The sequence below is a fragment of the Lupinus angustifolius genome, chromosome LG09 (genome assembly GCF_001865875.1).
Source record: "Lupinus angustifolius cultivar Tanjil chromosome LG09, LupAngTanjil_v1.0, whole genome shotgun sequence".
Lineage (NCBI taxonomy): Eukaryota > Viridiplantae > Streptophyta > Magnoliopsida > Fabales > Fabaceae > Lupinus > Lupinus angustifolius.
In genome coordinates this window covers 12,717,000-12,734,903 of record NC_032017.1, presented here as the reverse complement: position 1 = coordinate 12,734,903, position 17,904 = coordinate 12,717,000, and the positions used below count along the sequence as shown (strand labels likewise).

At 34.1% G+C, this 17,904-nt stretch overlaps 1 long non-coding RNA gene and 1 pseudogene across 1 annotated transcript; one reads left to right on the top strand and one right to left on the bottom strand.

The window, feature by feature from the left end:
* On the bottom strand, positions 3,116-3,802 carry LOC109356268 (annotated as a pseudogene).
* LOC109356465 lies at positions 17,073-17,660 on the top strand. The gene is made up of 2 exons (XR_002108730.1): positions 17,073-17,256; positions 17,439-17,660. It is a non-coding gene; the product is annotated as an uncharacterized LOC109356465 (long non-coding RNA).

Sequence of the window (17,904 nt, the reverse complement as noted above, 5' to 3'; positions counted from 1 at the left end):
TATAGTGAAGAAAAATCTCCCAGATCAGCCGGGAGGCCTGGATGTAGTTTGCAAGTGGACACGCAAACGAACCAGGATAAAAACCTTGTTGCAGGCTTTTTCTTTCCCTCTCTCTCTTTATTGCTTTAATCGATTACTTTGTATAGTTGTTTTAATTGCAATATTCTATTTCTATACTATATTGTTGTAACTCTGATATATCTGTTAGCTCTGTATATTCGTTTCAATCTCGGTTGATTGTCGTGCAAGAAACCGAATCTGTTTGTGTAATCTGAGCTATTTTAATTGATTAAATTGATTACGTTAATCGATTATTTCTATTTTGTTAATCGATTAATCTGGGGTTATTTCAGCATTAATTGTTGTTTCGGAAAAGCGGATACTCTGACCGCTACACCTATTCAACCCCCCCTTTTAGGTGTATTTTAGCCACTGATACCTAACATGGTGGGATCCTCGTATGGAGTGCCAGAGGAGGTACTAAGCTTCTGTTTGGTGTCAACTGAAGTAGTAGAAGGGTTGCAAGAGGTCATGCCGACTCGAGCAATAATCTCACTAGCATAGGTGCTCTGACTGAGGAAAATACCACCTGTGTGGCTGGTTACTTCAATACCCAGGAAGTAACTAAGAGGACCTAAATCCTTCATGGCAAATTCAGAGGTAAGCAATTCCATGATAGATTTGCGAAATTCATTGGATGAGGCAAGAAGGATGTATGTCATGTTAGAACCACCCCGGTAGATGAAGAGAGAGTGATCTGATACACTATGTTGGAACCCAATGGTAGAGTCATAGTCAGCAAATCGCTGGTACCAGGCACGAGGCGCTTGCTTCAGACCCTAGAGAGATTTTCGCTGACGACAAACATAATGAGGGTGACGAGAGTCACGGAAACCCAATGGCTGATGCATGTAGATAGTCTCATGAAGATCACCATGTAGGAATGCATTCTGAACATCTAACTGATGAATATGCCAGGATTTGGAGAGAGCAATGGTGAGAATTATGCGGATCGTTGCCGGTTTCACTACAGGACTGAAAGTCTCATCACAATCCACACCTGCAATTTGAGACTTGCCATCACCTACAAGACGAGCCTTATAACGCTCAAAACAACCATTAGATTTCTTTTTATGCAGAAAAATCCACATGCATCGAATAACATGAGTATCACAAGGTCGAGGAACCAAATCCCACATATTATTTCTAATAAGAGCATTAAATTCAGACTACATTGCAGATTTCCAATTTGGGTTAGATAAGGCAAGTTTAGGGTTTTTTGGAAGGGGAGAAATGGGTGAATTATCAATGGTAACTGAAAGGTTAAAAAACTTTTTGGGTTTGGAAATACCTGTCATGCTATAGGTGGCCATGGTCCGAGTAGGAGGAGCAGGCTGGGCTGGTGGTGTAGGTGGCAGAGAGGTATCAGGATGATTCGAGGGAGGAGGGAGGCTTGCTGGTGGCGTGGGTCGTGAGTCAGGTGGAGAAGTGGTCCACTGATGAATAATGGAGGGATGTATGTCATCAGTGAAACAATCATAGGTAGAGGTGGGTGGTGATGTCATGTGTTTGAAGGGAAAGTGGGTCTCATAAAAAATGACCTTTCTGTGCGACAAATCAAAACATTTATAACCTTTGTGATTTTGTGGATACCCTAAGAAGACACACGAAATTGAGCGTGATTGAAGTTTGTTGATGCTAGTGGAAGGATGCAAAGGATAACAAAGACAACCGAAAACACGAAGGTGTGTGTAGGTAGGATCTCGATGATATAGGAGTTGAGTAGGAGATTGATTTGACAAGGCTTCCCAGGGAAGGATATTGAGGAGATAAGTGGCCATTTGAAGAGCATGATGCCAAAATGAGGGAGGAACAGAGGAATGCGCAAGAAGAGTACGAATCATGTTGTTAATAGTGCGTATTTTGCGTTCCACTTTGCCATTTTGAGAAGATGTGTGAGGGCAAGAGAAACGAAAAATAAGACCACTATCAACACAATATTGATGAAATAGTGCATTATCATATTCACGGATGTTGTTGCATTGTAAACATTTAACTTTTTGCGCAAATTATGTTTGAATTTGATTAGTGAGAAAGGTGAACATTTCGAAAACTTGAGATTTGTGACCTAAAGGAAAAGTCCATAGGAAATCTGAGTAATCATCCAAAAATAAGACATAATAACAATGACCAGAAGAACTTAAAACAGGTGATGTCCAAAGATCACTATGTAAAATATCAAACGACATCAAAGTAGCATTCATGGATGAATCAAAAGGCAATTTAACTTGTTTGCCAAAAACACAAGAATCACAAAATGTTGTTGAATTTAAATGTTCACATGCAATGAACTTATTCCTATGAAGAAATTGTAAAGTAGAAGAACTAGGATGGCCAAGACGACTATGCCAGACACCAGGAGCAAGAACAGCAAAATGAGTAGGATGGGTGACTAGATAGAGGTCGCCAACACTATCACATCGTAGAAGAGGGATCCCTGTCTTGAAGTCAGCGACCGAGAACCCAAAAGGATCAAATGAAATAGAAACATTATTGTCAGTAGTGAGTTTTCACACAGAAATCAAATTTTTAATAATATGCGGTGTGTGCAAGACATGGTTAAGGTTGAGATGTTTGTGGTAGTTTGAGGTAGGTATGGTTGTGTGACCAGCGCCCTGAATTGGAATACCCTAACCACTACCAACAATCATTTTTTGATTTAAATGACTCAAAGTAGAATAAGACGAGAGATTACCTTATGATGCAGCAGCGTGTGATGAGGCACCAGTGTCCATGTACCAAGTGTTCCCTGGAGAAGTGAGGGACATAGTGTGCATAGCAGTGGCAATGTTAGTGGGTTCGTGGCTAGTTGTGGCGGTGTAAGCCTGAGGATGTGCACCTAGGATGCCCGGTTGCCTCAAAGTACCGGTGGGTCGAGTCCATTGAGATGAGGGATAAGGACATTGAGGCATAGCCTAAGGGGGGGAGTCCAACCCCAGGGATACCAAGAAGCCTGTGGAGGTGGTTGCGATGGCGGTGAGGGAGCTGCAGCCAAGGAACCAGAGATACCATTGGACCGGGAGCCACTGCGCTGATCACGCCCACCAGAGCAGCCCTAATTATTGCGATTGCGGTTGGATCCAAAGTGGTTGTTGGAGCGAAGATTGGAGCGTTGTTGAGAAGGGTCATCGGGGTCCCTAGACGCAGTAGTGTGCAAAGCTGTATGAGAGGCAGTGCTTTGCGTTTTTGCCAAGCCAGATTCCTCCAAGGTGAGCATGGAGCGAGCCTGGAAGAAGGAAGGCAAGGGGTTGCTCTGGCGGATCAAAGTAGCAACACCCCTATAAGATTCAGACAGACCAGAGACAAGCTGAAGGACCAAGCGATGACTGCTGACCGGAGCACCAACATTCTTCAACTGATCAGAAAGCTGTTTGAGACGCTGAAAATAGGCAGATGAATTAGGGAAATCCTCCATGCGAGTGGATGAGAAGTCCTGCTCAATAGCAACAACACGAGAGTTCTGATTGTCCTAAAAAATATCAGCTATACGGTTCCAAGCAGCCATAGCAGTAGACCCTTTCTCCATAATTGTTTGGAGAATGTCAAGGGAAATAGTGGAATAGATCCATTGAAGAACCATCGAATCAAGGGTTGTCCAAATTTCATGATCAGGATCGGTTGGAGAAGGATGTTCTTTATTGGGTTGAGGAATGATGTGGTGAAGAACCCGGGTGGCACGTGCATGAACCTCAAAAAGCTCAGCCCACATATTGTAGTGTTCCTTCTCCATCTCTAGCTTGAAGGGGATGCTATTCCTGATGTTGGTAACAGCAAGTGCAAGATGAAAATTAGATTTTGCCGAAGTGGAAGACGAACTAGAGGGTGGTGCTTGGGGAAGACATGATGCAAGAGAAGACACAGAGTACAAGAGTGTGCTTGCAGGTGCTGTAGCGACGACCAGGAGGGTCAGCTGGGCATGCACACAAAACAAAGGTTGTGGACGACACAGTGGGTGTGGCACAGCTATGTTAGGCAGTGGTGCGGCGAACGCTGGCACAACTAGGAGTGGTGCTGCATGGTGCGGCGCGGCTGTTGTAGACAGCGGGGTCATGATACCATGTAAGATAATTGAATCCCTGATTTCTCATTCATTGGCAATTGATATAAATACAAAAGCAATATCACAAAAGTCAACTATCTAATTATGCACAACATAATTACAAGAAACTAATTAGCTAATTACAGGAAAGGAAATATACTAATATCCTATTCTTTCATACTAATTAGCTAATATGTTGAAGGTGGAGATGTTGGAAACACAGAGAATTATATTAACGAGCTAATCAAGGAATCAATCTTTACGTGCTGGCTTTAGAAGTTCATGTCTACACTCAAATTTTTGTTCTTAAATTTTCATGTCTTTTAAAGTGTTTCTATATCTGGCTTTAATATATGTATATATATAGGGATTATTAACATTTCTCATATAAAAAAAATCGTGAGAACAATAGAATGTTCATGAATATTCACACTTAAATATCTACTATGTGTTTGTTGATGCCATCTTTATGATTTGAGAAATGATTTTTCCCTTCGCATGAACATTTAGCTTAAATATCTATCCTCTGTGTGTCACATTCTTGTGAGTTGAGAAATGTTTTTTCTTATGCATGAACCTTTAACTTAAGTTTGTTTGTTGCAGATAAAGAATGAATTCTGAAAAAAAGTGCACGTGGGATGATTATAATGAAGATGGTTATCTGTGCAAGAAGTAAAAATCAGAAGTTAACAATAAAATGGAACATGAAAGACCAATCATGTAACATGAAGGATGACAATACATTGGTGATCTATATTCGAGTTGTTGGTCAACAAGTGGTACCAATATTATCCAACAACTAGAGTGATAAAATGTTGAATAATCTAAAGGATATCATTTAGTCAAATTCTATGAAAGTTCTACATTACTCAATGATTTTTAAACAATAAAATACAAGTAAGATATAAGTATTATAAACAAATAAAAATATGAATTGTATTTGTACCTATAAAGTTTCCACAACAATACAACATTAATCAAAAGGAACCCCACATTAATAGAAGTACAAATATTTTCTCCAAAAAATGAATATTATACTGAGTAAAGATATCACATGTTGTTTTTGAGTACGATACATATCAAATAATATGATATACCTTAATGAAATAAATGAATCAATTGTAATCTTGATAAATATATCAAAATAGTGTCCCGTCCTATTCTTTATGAGAATCTCTCAAATCTGAATGAGCTAACTTCTTAATATTCATAGGAAAACATAATTTGGACCCACTAAAACACTTTTTTGCATATATTTTTATTGCAGCTTCAGTGGTGTGCCCATGTCTATCCCAAAAGTAATATTTCTTCCGGTTGGCACATAACATAACTCTTTCTTGATAGCAAGGCTTAGTTATATTTGTGAACCCTGTACATCAATAAATAAATATTATCAGCAACATTAAAGATATATAGGTGCAGTCGAACTTTGAAGAGATGAATCCCATATGAAATTTAATTTTTAAGAACTTAATTACTACTTACCATATGTTTTGGGGGGCATTTCTTATTCTATTGAAGAAGTTGAAACTATCCACATAAACAAACGATGAACATGAGAGTTGCTTATGCAACTTTTGAATCACAATTGGGAGTTTGTCTGGGGAAGGCTTAACCTTTCGATTTATAGTTTCATTGCAAAATTGAGAAGGGTAACAACCAAGTTGAATAGCGGTACCAACCACAAATTTTCGTGCTCCTAGATCATATATTGTCTACAAATTAAAAATTAAATAAAAAGTTAAGTAAAAAATATTAAATGATCAAGTTTGGTCCATGAATATTTAATTTAAAATCACCTTTATTTTACAAGCTAGTTGCCCAAGGAGGTAATCTGCAAATTCTTATGGCTTCATGTTCTCATGTTGGAAATAATTGAGAGAATAATCATTGGAACCAATAACGATTAGATATATGGATTTGGATAAGTGGTGCTTTAGTTTATCTTTATTCTCAAAATGTTTCGGAAGGTCTTTCATCACAGTTGAGGTGAAATACTCAATTTGTTTGTCCAATGTCAAACATTCTCCCTTATGGAAAAAAATAGACAAAGTAAATAACTATAAATTTTCAAATGAGTAACAATTAGGGATGACAATGAAAACCGAACCCGTGGGTACTCGCCCGAACCGAACCCGAATTTAATGGGGAAAAACCCGTTGTAATTGGGTTTGGATTTTACCCGAATATAATTTTTGGGTTCGGGTTTGGTATAGGTAATACTCTACCCCGAACCCGCCCCAAACCCGAATGACATATTTAAAACTACACAATTATATATAAATAAAATGTTTATTGGTGTGTTTTAATAATGGAGAGCATGTAGTGGCAAGAAACCTCATTGTTTTAATGATGGAGAATTGGAGACCATGCAGTGGGATAATGCTACTGCCAACGTGAGATTTAAATGTGTGTGTATATATATATATGACAACTTTGGATTTTCTGTCGAGTTCGGGTATGATATTATTATTTTTAATCCCATTGAGTTTGGGTTCAGGTTCGGGTTCTATATTTCGGTTTCGGGTTTGGATAAGTGTAAACCCAACCCCGCCCCGCCCCCTTGCCATTGCTAATAACAATGTGTTGAAAATATTTTGTTTCGCCTCTTACAAATTTAGTGTCATTCAAGATTCCACATGCACCAGATGCATAATTGACCCCTACGGTTACTAGATATCTTTCAGATTCTTAGACACCCAAGTATGGAGGTGAAAATGGTAAACCCAACTTAACAGCTACATAATCCAAATAGAAAAATAGTTATAATAATTCTAGAAATCATAATGTTGCTTTGAAATTGCAATGGATGTGATTGTGACAATTATAGTTTTTATAAGTTATAATCTACCCTAATTATATGAAAGAGTGCCCGAGAGTATATTATAATTTCAAACTTACCAATAAGGTATGCGAAAGTTTTGCCATTGGTATACCTGCCAGTGGATTTATTATTGAAGTCTATGCCGTAGGGAGCTACATTTGCCTTAGCTAATGTTTTAAGATTGTTATTATTTCCAGCCTCTAAACATGAATCCCCAAACATATATAATGTTGGCACATGGCTCTTTGCACCATTGGCTTTGGCAAAGAAAGCTTCATAAGCTATAAAGGAAATAATCCAGAAAGCTTTGAAACTTGTCATTTCTTCTTATTTAGTTATTTGAATATGATGAATGTTCTTAAAGTAAAGTACAATGGATTTATAATATAAATTTTTTACCTCTCATAGTTGGAACCAAGTGTTAGAAAAAAATATGGAAAACGTTGGAAACACCACACTTTCTTTGAATAAGAATGATAGAAAACGTTGCACAACCATATTAAGTTTATTATTTTCATACTTTCTATTAATTTTTGTAAAAGAAAATGTCAAAGCTAAAATGAAGAATTTCTTATTTTTTTTTCGAAAACAAAATTTACCCAATCGTTATAGTCATCAAATAGAAAATAAACCTTCACTACTAATGAAGAATTGCACGCATTACATAAAATTCAAATGGTTTATTACCATCACATTCACCAAAACAATGGTAACTAATATTAAAAATCTTCATAATTTTCCTTATACCAAAAAAATTGAATTTTTTGTTGAGAAATTCTAGCATTTAAAGATTAAGGCAATTAGAGAATTTGAACAAATGACCATTATATTGGTGCAATACCCTACTTATAGTCTATAATATAGTGGTTGTCAACTAGGGTATGTTGATGATTATGTTAGTTTATGGGATACTTTTAAATTGGGAACACATAATTTTGTCCATTACAAAAAAATAGACTATAACAAAAAGTAGTTCTGAAAATGTTAGTGTGTTTTTAAATTATTAAAACCATAAAAAATAATAATAATTTTCCTAGTATTTCTCAAATAAAAAATAAAAATTATCATGTATTTATTCTTTGAAAAATAAAAATCTCACATGATAATCAATTTATGAAGTAAAAGATAAGAGAGTTACCTATTGTTATCATATTTTTTGAATATAAAATAACAAGCTTATCATATGTTATTTAAAAAATGGTATATTCCTTATCAAAATCCTCTCATGTCCAACTATAAATAGACTCTCTGACCTCTAATAAAAAAGAAACTAATAAACGTTATAAAATAACATAGAGGCAAGGTTGGTATTAGAATCATCTTCCTAAAGTAAGGTTTGCATCATCACCCCACATTAGTAACCACACATTGCATTCCTTCTCTACCAAGTGTTATGGTTTGCTACTCTCCTTTGTGCAGTGCCAATGTTTGACATGCATCCGTAACACACAATTTTCCTTGCCAGTATGACACCGTGTCCTATGTACCCCTCTCATAAAAATGAAGACACTATTGTGCTATAGTCGATGCCAATGTAACCTTTAATTATTGCATTTCATGAGGTGACGTCTTTCTTTGGCAAATCCTGAAACAAAGAATATGGCTAGTCCATATTTCCTTCTTTGGAAAAGTAGCTGCATAGGAAAAAAAATATTTTAACAGACATCATGTGGAAAAATGAAGTTTTTGTTATAAAAGGCAAAAAGAGCAATTATCTAGTGATACCTTGTTGAGTTAAGTGAGTGGAAGTTTGAAGAAATTCGAAACTTTTTTCCCCATGGAATAAAGAATGTTCTATAAGTAAAATAGTGTACATACATAAACTGATATAATAAACAAATTATCTCTATTGTCGCAACCTAATTTTCGATTGGAAGACCGGCTCAACTACTTAGGAAGAGGCGAACTCGATTTCCGCCTTTCCCAAATGATTTGGAGTCGCCACTATATTTTGTGCGGTTAAAACGTAGAAAACTCTCATTTATGCATAGTTTAGATAATTTGGTCTTTTGAACTTGAGTACTGAGCCTCTGAGTCGATTACAGGTCGAGGAATGTATTAGCACCCCGTCCACTCGTATTAAAAATGTACTCTCGCTAATAACATGAACTTTTATACCCTTAAACATTATTTATTAAAAAATTAATTACTAAACCAAAAAGTTTTATTTTTTATTTTTGTGTCTAAAATAGTTTATCTTGCTCCTACATATCCCTAGGTCCAATAGAGAAATGTAGTTCTGTTTATAAACGTGACTTATTATGAATATATGGATTAATAGCAAAGAGACATCACTAGTGTTAGACTAACTTTCCACTTTTAGAGTGAAAAGGAAGAGACGACACATGATTCAGACCGAACTACCAAACTCTATTTGAAATAATTAAGTCGTTTTAAAAAAGTAGGCATGAGTACTTTCTTTTATTAAAGGTGAGATTGATAGAAAAGAAACAACATTGGTCGTAATATGACTTTCCACTCTTAGAGTGAAAAAGAAGAGACAACACGGGCCATAGACCGGGCTGCCAAAATCCATTTAAAAATATTTAAAAGATGTTCCATAGATAGTTATAAATAATTCAAAGATGTTTAATTTTTTAAGATAATTATAAATAATTAAAAGATGTTTAATTTTTTAACAGATAATTATGAATAATTTGTTTTTAGAAATATGAGATTGATAGTAAAGAGACAAAACTGGTCGCAGACAGACTATACACTTTTAGAGCAGAAACGAAGAAACAACACAGGCCGTAGACCAGACTATCAAACTCCATTTAAAGTCTTTTCAATTATTCTCTTTGATAAAGGACGCATTTATATTAAATTTCTTTTCTATTAAAAATGAATGTAGTTTTGGATAAGGTATATGATATTGCTAAGAATATGAAATTATTAATTAGTAGTAAAAAAATTAAGTAACAGGGGGTATACGATGTTACCCCCATCTTCATAAACAAAACACAAAGGGAATGGAAATCCCTAATTTCTCCATCTCATCCCTTTCTCTCCCAATCTTCAGCGGCCGCAACGGCGAGCAAGGACCGTGCATGGCCGAAACCAAGCTGCCAAAGAGCGTATGTGATGGGTTCTCCTCCTCTAGTGGCAGATTTTCTTCTCCAGTAGCGATTCTCTTATCCCAGAGGCGGTTCGTGATTGTTCTCGATGGTGGGAACCCTTTTTTCATTGTGGTTCTAAAAACGGGTAATCATCTTCTCTACACCTTTTATTCTAAAAACAAAGGTGAGGTACTGCTGGACCTCGAGACAATAAAAATAAATACGAGAATGCAAGTCGGGTATTTCCAAAAATCAAGACAATAAAAGTAATTGCGAGAACACAGATCGGGTAATGCAGGAACACGATATAATAAAAGGTAAATGCGAGAACACATGTCAGGTACTCCCAAAAATTGAGACAATAAAAATAAATGCGAGAGTGCAGGCCGAGGACAGCCGGAACTCATGACAATAAAAATAAATGCGAGAACACAGGTCCTGTATTACGGAAACTCGAGACAATAAAAGTAAATGCGAGAACGCAAGTCAGGTATTGCTAGAACTCGAGACAATAAAAGTAAATGCAAGAATGTAGATCGATTAATGCTAGAACTCGAGACAATAAAAGGTAAATACGAGAACGCAGGTCGAGTACTGTCAGAACTCGATACAATAAAAGTAAATACGAGAATACAGGTCGGGTTCTGCTAGAACTCGAGACAATAAAAGGTAAATGCGAGAACACATGTCGGTTACTGCCAGAACTCGAGACAATAAAAGTAAATGTGAGAACGCAGGTCAAGTACTTCCCGAACTTGAGACAATAAAAGTGAATGCGAGAACACAGGTCAAATACTGCTAGAACTCGAGACAATAAAAGTAAATGAGAAAAATAATGATTGTTTTTATTTTACAAGTATTGTCACCATTGCATTTGCTTTCGAGCATCCTTATACCTTGAAGTTCCGACTTCACTAAGTACCAAAGCTCTAGTGATAAATCTTTTTATATTGGCATGGTTTCAGTTCTTCTTTATGGATAGCAACCCGCTCAATTACTTGGTTTTGATCGATTATCACAAAATGTTATATTATTACTCATCAGTATAATTTTATAAAAAAACAACTCATGCACTAAAATATGAGGGGTAATGGAAGAGGTAAGAAATTATATTAGTATTAACATATACAAGTACAATTTGAGGTGGGGTTTTGGGAAGAGGTGTATGACATCTTTTCCAACTATCCATAAAAATGATAACATTAATTTTCACTCACCAAGATTCAAACTCCACCAAATTTTTTATCTCTTAAAAAAATTTGCCCCAGTATCTTTCCAAAATCACAATTGTCCAACAAACTAGCCCATGCGTTTTGCTGAGAATTTATTGGAAGAGAATGATCATCCAATAAATTTCCCCAATATCTTGCTCATGAATGTGAAAGCTGTGAATTACCCATTAACCTACTTTGGGACCTTTGCTAAGAATTTATTGGAGGAGCATGCTCATCCAATAATCCCTAATTATAATCCCCAACTTTTGCTTAGGCTGCCCTTTAAGGTTTTCGACCTAACAACATGTTCTTTTTTCTCATTTTTACTCATTTGAAACATTAGTGTAATGACCATATTGTGCAAGTGTTAGTTTGATAACATGAATGCATTAGAATATATTTTCTTTGGAGTCGTTTGCTTTTTACCCTGGTGTGATCACAAACAAATTATTCCTCAACAATGACTTTTTGATCTTGAATTGTGGCCTAGCTAAATGGTTTTCAAGAAAATAGATATAAAGGCTCAAACTGTGTTTGCCTTCCCCCTACATCTCATTTTCTTCAATATTCTATTTCCAATTATTCCTCCTGTGATTTTGTTGCTTTTTTATTTTATTATTGATACAAGTGAGAGTCTAATGTGTTTTTTATCCTAACTCTTGCAAATCTTAGCGGACCTGTTCATTTTATTTTGGAATTTCTGACTCTCAATATTTGGTTCAAAGCAATATTTCATGAATCTCAAGTAACATTGAAAAACTAACCTTTCCTAGTTAATAATAATTTTGGGTTTTTAGGAATTGGTCATCCTTCATAATGTGTAGGCTCAAACAGAGGTGACTTGAGATATCTTCATAAGTGTTTGGGGGATTACAAAGAAGTCTTACATCATTGAAAAAAATTATATGAGAATTCACACCTTACAGGAATTTGTGTATATCATTCCCCATTTAAATTTAAAAATATGCATGCAATTTGAAAACAATGACTATGATCATTACATAAATATTCCTAATAAATTGATTTTTTTGGGAAGTTGCCTCAAGCATAGTACTTTTTCACTACATCAGAAACATTTAGCAAGTTGAGAGGTGCATTTATGTTGTCAATGTATATCTGGCATTTGTGACATTTCCGCACAAGATCACAACAATCATTCTCCATTGTTAACCAGAAATAACCTACTCTCAAAATTTTCCGAGCCATTGCATGCTCATTTGCATGCGTCCCAAATGTGCCTTTATGTACCTCTTGGATGATTCTCTCTACTTCTTTGGCTTCTACGTAGGTTAACAAAACCATGTCGTGGTTTCTCTTATACAACACATTTTCATTCAAGAAGAAACCCATGGCTAGCTTACGCAAAGTCCTTTTATCATTTTCTATGGCGTGAGGAGGATATTCCTTGCTTTTGATGTATGTCATTATGTCATAATACCAAGATTTTCCTTCAGACTCAGATTCTATCACACAACAATAGGTTGGTTGATCTTTTCTCGTTATTCTGATAAGTGGCATTTCATTTCCTTCTGTATGGAATAATGATGAAAATGTTTCCAATACATCAACTAATTGATTATCCTCCCTTGGGATATGATAGAAATCCACTTGCTGAAACTTATTAACTAACTATTGGATATGATCTCTATAGGTTATCAGCTTGTTATCTCTTGTTTCCCATTCTCCTTCTATTTGGTGAATTACTAAAGCTGAATCTCTGTATACTTCTATAGATTTAATTTTCCATTCTAGAGCTGCTTCCAAGCCTAAGACATATGCTTCATATTTTGCTTTGTTGTCCGTGTAGTCAAAGCATAGCCTAGCAGTAATTGGGATGAATTTGTTTTTTGAGAAGATAAGCATTGCCCCTATCCCATGTAACAAGCATATTGAAGGCCCCATCAAACACTAGAGTCCATTTATCTTCTTCTATTTCAATGTTTAGAGATATCGTCATAATTCCTTTATCGAGAAATTCTTCATTCATCAAGTCTTCTTTGTCTACTACTTAGTTGGTGAGAGAATCAACAAGGATACTTCCTTTTATGGCCACTAGACCATTGGTGCTTGATGTAGATGTCAGCTTAAGTTATGTTTTTTATTTATTATGTTACATGGTCTTCAAATGAGATTTGATGATCATTTTATTATGTATTTGCCGAAGAGATAATTTTATAGATTAGGTCATTAGGATCTTACTCTTGAACGTTGACATCAAACTTAAGTATTCATGTGTCATTTGAAAGTAAAGTTACATATGTATAATGATTTAAGGTTTATTCTAAATTGGAGCCATCATTGACTATTATGCAAACGATGACTGATAGGGATGAAAACGTTGATGGTTCTTGATAAGGATGACAAATGGACAGATTTGAATTTTGATGCGAATGAATAGATGGAAAACCATCCATCAATCCATATAAATTCATTTAAACTATATTTTAAGTTATCCAATCTATCCATATCCAATCGTAATGGATTGATTTCCATCCATCTAATCCATCCATGACTTAAGTTTTATGGATTTGGATGGATTGATATCCAATCTTCTTGTTTTTTTATTGAAACTAAAAGTACTATAGAAGAAAATCATTATTTTAAAAACTACCATCTCAATAAATATTTTTTAAAAATCACCTTTTAAAAATAAAATTTTAAAATAGTGATTTTAAAAAAAATATAATTTTTTGAACTTTAAAAATAATTGTTTTTTGCAATATTCTATAAGCATGTGACGTTTAATGTTCTACGTGTAAAGTTTTTAACAAATACTTATAGAATGTAATATCTATGCACTATGAGTATAAAAATTTATACATAATCATCACATCATCCATCACTTATTTGTTTTTGTTATAAGATTAATTATAGAACTTGAAGTGTTAGAAATAATTACCATACTATATTTTTTTAGAATAATGAGAATCCAAAGCAAATATTTGACGCGCATTTCAACTAAATGCAATCCAACAACCTTATACAATACCTACTTCCGACTAACATGTGTTGAATGATTCTCACTTGAGATCCTTATTGTCTTGCATGTGGTAATACATTCAAAGTTTCATATTTTTTGTAGTAGACATGGTTGTTTTTATGATCTTACATTCAAAAACACTTTTATAGCAAACATTGTTGATTTTCAAGAATGCTTCGTGCATGCATTGTTGATTTTCCCATATTCAACAATGCTTTTTGTAGCAAATGTTATTAAATTTTAGACAATCAATAACATTGTTTTACCCTTTCTCTGATTTTCTTCTTGTTTTTCTTGATTTTTTTTCTATAGTTGAAGGTTCGAGTTTTCACTTAAAACAATCCATAACTTAAACATAATTTTTTTTTGTATGGTTGGGATCTTTACTAACTTTATGTTTTTTCATCTATGTTTATTATCAGAAATATTTTGAGAATTTTCTGTCCGTGGATAAAGTTTTAAATCTTGTTTATTGCCTTATATAATTTTGTCGGTATAATCATTTTATGCTTATCTTAGTCATTAAGAGTGAAATTATTGTACAAAGATATCTTGTTTATTACCACATTTTTGTCCTATGGCAACACCTCTCTTTTCTACTACTTTAAAACTGTGGCCGTAGAGTATATTAGGCAACAATTTTTTTACAGCGTTTTCTTTTTAAACAAAATTATGTTTTCAAACAACAACGGTTGAAAACTGTAGTCGTAAAAGAATAGACAAAGTTTTCTTGCTTATACTTATGTGGAACGGTTTTAAAACTGTTGCCAAAGAATTTATAATATACCATGATTAATGAACGTAGCTAGTTCAATTTTAATTTATAATAGAGTATGGTTTTATAAATCCCTTTTTTATGTTCCAGTGTTTGCATTCTGATTCCTTTGAGAGATTATAGAAGCAATTTTCACTTTATCCCACTATTGATTGAAGGGTTAATAGCTTTTTTCATCCACCCAAGCATGTGATCAAAGGAACGATTCTCCATAACCAAACCCACAATGGTTTTGATTGGTTGATGATGATGTTGTCATGTTGGTTAAAAAACATAACTTGTTGGATAAAGAAACAAACTTAACACAGTTAAAATAAGCAAGAGAATTGATGGAAAATGGTGTGGTGATTGGAGATTACTAATTCTCAGTCTTGCTTCTAATATATAATCCTTTGGCAAATGGGTATCTGAAATTGTAGCTATATATGTAAATTCAAAAACCTTTATCCATGTGAGTCCAAATGCCAAATAAATTCAGTTCAGTGGCAACAAGATATTTTGTTTTGTGTAGTGAGGGAAAAGGTTTCACTTAGTGTGTGTTTGTGTGGTGGATTTAGTTATAAAGATAGAAGTGGCAAAGCACATGAGAGGAAAATGAAGGTTCTGGTTATTGTTTTGTGGTTTACTTCACTCACTTAAATCACCTTTAATAGAATATATTGGAAAGTGTCTATGAGCACTTTGCATTAAGTTTTATTTTCTACTGCTTTTAAAAGTTATGGCTTATTCTCATATGCTTAAGAAAATAATATTTTGGATACTTATTGTTCTTCATATGCAAGAGTGTCATATAATGTAACTGGTATAGTTTTTATAATATACTTTTTGAATTGGTTTGGGCGTAGATTCACTTTGTGCTTCTCATCAGTAGACAAGGAAAAGTGAGGCTCACAAAGTGATACTAACCATACTCTCAAAACTAAAGATCCAAGGTACATGTATTTCTCTCTAATTCCATATAAAATAGTCATATTATTCCGCATTATAATGTCAATTACTATTTCTTATATATGTTGCACGTATTTTGCACCACCTTTTGCTTTGTTTGATCTCTATGAATATATTAGTACAGACAAGTAAAGAAAGAGGATTATTGAATCTGTGATGCTCATGACAGGGCTGCAACATTTGTTTCATATGCTTTTAATCTAGTTTTTTGTACTTTGATTAAAGTAAACCTTTTTTTCAAACATATACTTGGACACAATTCATACACTTCTTGTTATTTCTTATATGTATATATATTTGCAAATAGTGATATTTATGTACTTATAACTTTCTTAAATATTTATGTACTTATAGTCGTGACAGTGATCAAGTGGCTAGTGACTTAACTAGCATCATAAAACTGCATATTAAAATACTACAAAAATTACAATATAGTGCTTTAAGGAAATAGTATATGTTTTGACAAGAAAAAGTATCACTAGGATCGTACTACTATATAATGTATGTATATTATCTTGGAGTGATGATTCATTAATGTGAGAGAGTACACACAAGTCCACAACATTTTGATTACCCCTTGATGCTACATGGCTAATGAGCCTCTAATCACATTTTCTGCATTGGGTATCTACTTTCAATATTATTCTCATTTCTCTCTCTTTGTCCTAAAGTGTGCAAGTGTATGTGTGTTAGCCATCCTTACATTTATTTTTTAACCCTTCCACCGTTGGGAATTCAATTAATTGCTGTCACACATATATTCAATTCACATTTTACAAACATATATAGCAGATTAGAAGCAGGGGACAGTGTAGAGTCCAGAATCCTGGCATTATATATGGCAACTCACAACTACAACTACAAATAACATTCAAGTAAATGGGTTTTGCATATACTATTAAATTATACAAAAAATGTTTAATAGCCTATCATATGGGTTTTGCATATTGATTTCCTTGTACATTGTTATTACTTTATTACTTTTTGTTTACTTGCAATCTGATTTTGATTTTGCTTTTCAACTAATTATAGCTTCATGGTGTGGGTTTGGTAAATAAAATCCTTAAAAGAGTTCAGTTTCATGGAAGAGTTACTACACCTACTCTTTTGAAAAGAAAGGAAGAAATAGAAGCAATTGAGAAAAAAACATGCTGATGAAATAAAGCTGTTAAATGATAAAGTTGAAGAGATGGAAATAAAACATAAGAAGGAAATGTCATCAATGGAACAAAAATTTCAAAATTTGCTAAAGAATGTTATAAATCAAAACAACTCAGGACTAGATGTGGAGGCATTAGCAGCAATGTTATCAATGTCGAGTACATCTACATCGACACATGTTCCAAATAATGATACGGTAATTCCTTATTTTCTCACAGTGAAATGAGTATGGCCCTTTAATGTACTTGTGTATTAGCACTTAACATTGACTAGAGGTGGAGGCATTAGCATTGATTAGTTTCATTGTACTTGTGTATTAGTAGTTTTGTAGATACTACTTTATGATGGATTAATTATTTTTAATTTATATTGATGCAGCAAAATCATTTGGAAGGCAACTTGCTGCATACAGTAGATGGAGACGAATATGTATATTGGTCTTCATAATTTAAACATCAAGATTTCCTATTTTAGATTGTAATTATATTTTGTTAAACAATATTGGAAACATAATTGTATGCATTTTGCAGTATCTTTTTGACAAATAGATACATAACTGTATGACTCTTTAATTTTTATATATTAAGTACTTTTGTTATATTCACTATCTATTAAATTTGATGTTCGCACAAAAAATATATGATAAAAGAATTATATGTGATTTATTGACAAAATTGTTTTTAACTAGTTGATAAATAAATATTGTAATAAATAAGCAAATACAATGGTTTTAAAGTCATACTATTGAAGGCAACAATTTATAATAGTTGGTGTTTATGATAGAGAGAAATCGTTGCCTATATGAAATGGACAATGGTTTTGAAGCTGTTGCACCACACGTTAC